Raw genomic sequence first — 6,000 nt, forward strand, 5'->3', positions numbered from 1 at the left:
TCATTTTTTCAAAGGGCAGTTAATCTAATGGCAGAAGATTTTCAGTACTTCTTTGCAATTTTTCAAAGTTTAGATTTTTAAAAGATAGTCTTTATTAATTGGGCCTACAGTGGTACCTCAGTACTCATCATTAATTGGTTCCAGGAGGCACAACAAATACCAAAAATGATGAGTACCAAACAAATTTTTCCCTTAAGGAATAATGTAAATAAATTTAATACATTCCCAAAAAAGGCGATGCACATTTTTAAGGCAATATGTAAAAAGCTGGGGTTGTATATCATTACTTTATATGAGAAATAAACCTAAAAATTACTACTTAGATTAAATAAAATAAAAACTTCACTCTACCTGTACTGAGAAGAGTCCATGGCCTAATGGGATGGTGGGAGAAGAGTGGTGGGGAGGAGAGGTTACATGGAGTATTGCTTGGAAGGAGAGTCCCCCTCCAATAGAAAATTGGAGAAAGGTGTTCTTTCCCTTTTCTGCCTTTTTTCAGCTTGCACCATAGGTTCTTTGTCACCTTCACTAAAAACTTTTCCAATGCGGACTGCTTCTGTCTTCTTTTCAAAATTCCTCAAAAGTGTGAAATTCGTTGGTCATTCAAAAAAATTCACATTTCTGCTTGTCAAAACTTTGTCCAGATGGTACTTCGCCACAAAGTTTTGAACTTCTGTCCATTTTGTATACGTTTCTTTTATCAAGGAACTGGGGACATCCTCCCTTATCTGCTCCTCACCTGAAGAAATCTCTTTAGCCACCTCTTGTTACTGCTCCTTCTGTAGCTCCTGCAGCTCCTCAGTGCTGAGCACTTCATGATGTTCCTCCTCTAACTCCTCAACATCAGCAGCATTGGCCTCCAGACCCATGGATTGGCCCAAAGATACAATATCCTGCACAACAGTACCCTCTGCACCTGCAGGTTTGGGGTCAGCCTCAAAACCTTCGAAGTCTCTCTGAGCCACAGCTTCTGGCCACTAATTCTTCCATGCTGAATTCATTGCCTATGAGACTTCGTTCCAGGCCTCATCAGTAAATTTAAGGCAAAGCAGGATATTGAAATGCTCCTTCCAGAATTCTGTTAAGGTCAACTGGGTGTCAGAGGTGATCTCAAAGAATCTCTGGAAAAGTGCCTTGATGTACAATTTTTTGAAGTTTGAAATTACCTGCTGGTTCATGGGCTGGATGAGAGGAGTCATGTTGAGGGGCAAAACCTTACAGTGATGAAGCTGAACTCCTCCAGGAGTCATCTTCGAAGATGGAGAGTGGTACATTGTCCAAAGTAGGAGAGCTTTCAGAGCAAATTTTTCTCTAGCAAATATTTTTTCACTGAGGGACCAAACGCTTCATTTATCCACCTGGTAAAAAATTGCCTCATGACCCAAGCTTTGCTGTTTGCCCTTCACATCACATGGAGTTTGCTTTTCATGACATTATGCTTCTTGAAAACTCATGGGTTTTCACGATGATGTTATAGAATAGTAGAGGCTTGAGTTTTCAGTCCCCACTGGCATACCCACACAAGAGAGTGAGCATGTCCTTCATTGGTTTGTGGCCTGGTAATGCCTTCACCTCTTTTGTAATGTAGGACCTACTTGGTAATTTTTTACAAAATCTCTGGTCTCATCACAGAATAAAACCACTATGTAGTCTTGAAATTCACTGACGAATTTATCAGCAGCCTTTTTATTAGCACTCGCTGCCTCACGATACTATAGATGCCGGTCTTCTTTTTAAAATTATCAAACCAGCCATGGCTGGCCTTAAAAACTTCAACACTCTCATCACTCAGTTCTGGTTTGTTTTACAAAAGATCTGCATGCAACACTCACTTTTTCACTTATCATGGCTTCTGATACACTGTCATCTGCTAACTGCTTCTCATTTATCCAAATTAATAACAGCTTTTAACTTCCTCCAGTGTTTGGGAACAACGCTGTAACTCCTTTTGCAACATCAGTCTTTTTTCCACTTCTTTTTTCCTGATGATAGTGGAGGTTGTTGTTTGAGGCATACTGCATTCCCCAGCAAGATCAGTAATGCAAATACCACTCTCATATTTACCTATTATTATTATTATTTTTTGCTCACTGGTGGTGTGAAATAATTTTCTTTTCTGCTCAGCACTATCCTGCTCACTTTCTTAGGATCCATGATGAGAAAAAAACACAAACATAAACAAAGTGACCACAGAAGCTAAGACCACAATAGGATGTGCACAGGGCAAGAGCTACTGGGTGACTAACATGTGACTCTTTGTTTCGGCTGCAAAGGGTAGCAGACTCATGAGGTAGCCTGCATGTCAAGTACCAAACAAACGATGAGAGGACCAGTGCAAAATTTTCAAGTCAAAATGCATCGAGTACCAAATTTCATGAGAAAAGCTGTTGAGTACCAAGATACGACTGTATTTGCTTATCATGCCTAGTATCTACTACATGGAACTATGCAATGTCACATCTCAAAGGACGCAGCTTGCATCCAATTCAGAGAGCCTTCTTGCTGTACCTGCTTTGGGATGTCTGGAACTGGAAGGGAAAGAGGTAGAAGTGGAAAGGGAAAGAAGAGGCCAGCAGAAAAATAGATGGCTATTTTAGACCATCTTTTTATTTTGTCAGCAAAAAGAAACCTGAGGTTTGAGGACTACTGCAGACTTTTTCTTTTTATTACCAAAAAAACATTCCAACATTATTATGCATACTTCCTGTGTCCCACTCTGGGATGTTAGCCTGTAAGAACAGCTTGGGAGTTTGTGGCTTTATTTTACACACACTAGTGTATGGGCTACAGAAAGAGCCTTCTTAGATTTTTTCAAACAGAAATGAGGGTCGAAATAGGTGTTGCTTCATTTACAGACTGAAAACTCTCCTTTCCCTGCTATTATATCTCCAGCAAAAATCAGAGCAGCTGGAAGGCTCATCACATAATATATACAGTTTGAGGCCACATGCTATTATAGACTTTTCTATTTCAGATGCATTTGACCTTCATTTGTACAAAGGAAATAAGTTGGTTTCAAAAGTGACATTGACAGCTGAACATTAAAACAATTTCAAGGCACTGCGATGTAGAGAGTCAAAAGGAGGGATGCTGGAAGTGGAATTTGTGGGTGACTGATAATAACAGTGAGGTCCCAGGGAATGAATTCGCAAAGTAATTCTCTAGTTACAGGGATTCTTATATCTGTATAGCAAAGCAGTAACTGCTTTTCTTGGAATCAGCCAGGCAAAAGTCCATAAAAGATTAATTGCTCAAATTCAGAAGAACAAGACATTAGTGTCCATACTTCCCTTTGTTTTATAAGCCAGTGTGCATTTTGTCCACTAGTCTCCTTTTCACTTATAGCTATTGATGAATATTACATCATATCTGCTTTTATCCATTTTATCAAAGATGAATTACTAAGTTCTATTGAGAAGGGAAAAAAGCTTCCAAGAATTATGGAGAGCTGAAACTTGAGATTCCTTGGTACATCGCATGGCCATGGATATGCATATGCATATGTATATGTATATGTGTATCTGCACTTGTATCTATATCTAACTTGAATCTATATCTAACTCTATTTCTATATCCATATCTAATGCATGGGACACTAATAGACGAGGAAGAAGATAATCCAGATAGATTGATACAACTGAAGTTATCAAGTATGCTAGCTCAGTAGCCTGGCAGAAATGAAGTTACCTCTTGCCACAAAAAGTTTTGATCAGTAAGTCGAATATTTGCCATTGCTTAAAAATGTTAGATTTTTCATCATAATTGGGGAGAAAGGATGGTAAAGGACAGCTTCTTTGGGGTCTTCTATATCTGGGTTCAAACTCTAGTTTATATTCCCCTTACTGATTGTACAAACTTGGGAAACTACTCTTCTGAACCTCAGATTTCTCATGTGTAAATTGGGATACTGCTGACATTGTAAGGTTGTTGTTGACACTAGAGGAAGGCAGGACGTTCTGAAAGGCAACAAGAAAACTGACAGGATAGAGTTAAGCATCCTCTAGGAAGCCAATGTACCAAGTCTGGTAGGCAGGTAAAGGTTCAGGTGTTGCTTTCTCTTATTTTTTCCAAATTGGTTTTCCAATTCCTTGCTATTGCTGGCCCTCCCAGCCACCTGTCCAGCATTACCACCACATTACTCTTTATTGTGGCTCTGCATTTTAAGGACTTGATATCTTTTATCAGACAGTTGGGGGTAATTTAAGACAAAGTAAATTCAACAAATAACATGCAGCTGAAGAAGACAATTAGTTAGAAAAGCAAACCCTAAAAGACAAGGAAACACACCACTGGAAATCTTCAGCCTGAATCCAAGCTTAAGAAGGGAGGACAACTGTGAAAATACACTAGCTGGATATCAGAATGCAAAGATGCAGTCCTTGATGGTCAGAATATTTTAAGTATCTCTTTAGCAGTTTAATTAAATGGGAGGCAAGACTGTCTTTGTGTCAACATTTGAAAAATTGAAATTTGCTTCCTCTTTTTCTTTTGGAATAATGCCTGCTCATTCTATGTTAAATTAATTCAACCATTATTGAAATGCTTTCTCCTCTGGGACAAAAAATGATTGTTCTAATAGGCCTAGGGTGAGAAAGTAACCAAGAATATGGTTTTCATTTGAAAGAGGATAGTGATGTGTTCCTAGCTTTAGAGAGAGGTGACCTGGTCGCTGTGAACCTGTGAAAGACAATGGACTTTCAGAATGACTGGCTTAGGAGAGCAGGACATGTGAGAGCCCAACTTCTTTCGTTCTATGCAATGCAAATGTACCACAACTTTACCCTTAAACTTTTTTTTTTAAGATTTATTTTTTATTTATTTCTCTCCCCTTCCTCCCCCACCATTGTCTGTTTTCTGTGTCCATTTGCTGTGTGTTCTTCTGTGTCCACTTGTATTCTTGTCAGTGGCACCGGACATCTGTGTCTCTTTTTGTTGAGTTATCTTGCTGTGTCAGCTCTCCTTGTGTGCGGTGCCACTCATGGGCAGGCTGCGCTTTTCTCATGTGGGGTGGCTCTCTTTGCAGGGCTCACCCCTTGCACGTGGGGCTTGCCTATGTGGAAGACACCCCTGCGTGGCACAGCACTCCTTGTAGGCGGATGCTCTATCAGTTGAGCCAAATCTGCCTCCCTACCTTTAAACTTAAGATCTCCTCTTATACTGGTCTCCATTAGTTCTTCCACCCATTTTCCCAAGATTTATTGGCAGGGGGTGGGGTACACTATAATTTTTCATCTTTAAGAGTAGACCAGTCATTTTTTAAAACTCCTGTGCTTGCTATATAGTTTCTTCAGTGAGAACCAAATAGCTCTGTAGCAACTTCTATTCTTGTCATTGTTTCTGTTACAAAAGTAAATTAATTTGGTACCGCTATCAGTTTCCATTATTAATACAATCCTTGTTATGAGAACAGATTCATTATGGCCCATTTTCTGCTCCTTTTTACTGTTTGTCAAAAATGAGAATGCACAATGAGGATAAGAACTAAACTTTCATTAGAAATGAGTGAAAACTTATTTTCTTCTTCCATGATGACAGTGATAATGACATCTTGTACAAATGGTGCAGGGCTCAGCCCTGGTGTACAAAGTTCATGTGAGTGGGTGTGCGGGTGGGTGCCCAGGGGGGCTGGAAGTGGTATCGTGGGGAAAACGGTAGACATAGAGTGCAGAGGGTACTTGTGAGGTTTCTCATGGATGCAAATCATCCATTATGTTCTAGTGCCTAGAATTAGCACCTGCTAGTGAAAATGAACATTTATAATTTTTCTTTGAGAGACAGCATCATAGAGGAGGAAGGATAAAACTGTGGATGCAGCAGACCTTGTCTAGAATACCAGGCTGACTTCATCTTTCTGTGTCTCAGTTTCCTCATCTGTAGAATGAGGATAATAATAGAACCTCCTTCCTAGGGTCATTGTGAATATGAAATTAGTTATGAGGGTAAAGCATTTAGGGATAATGCCTCATTTCAGAGGTGAATGTCAAGTTTAGAGATATTGAA

The sequence above is a fragment of the Dasypus novemcinctus genome, chromosome 10 (genome assembly GCF_030445035.2).
Source record: "Dasypus novemcinctus isolate mDasNov1 chromosome 10, mDasNov1.1.hap2, whole genome shotgun sequence".
NCBI lineage: Eukaryota > Metazoa > Chordata > Mammalia > Cingulata > Dasypodidae > Dasypus > Dasypus novemcinctus.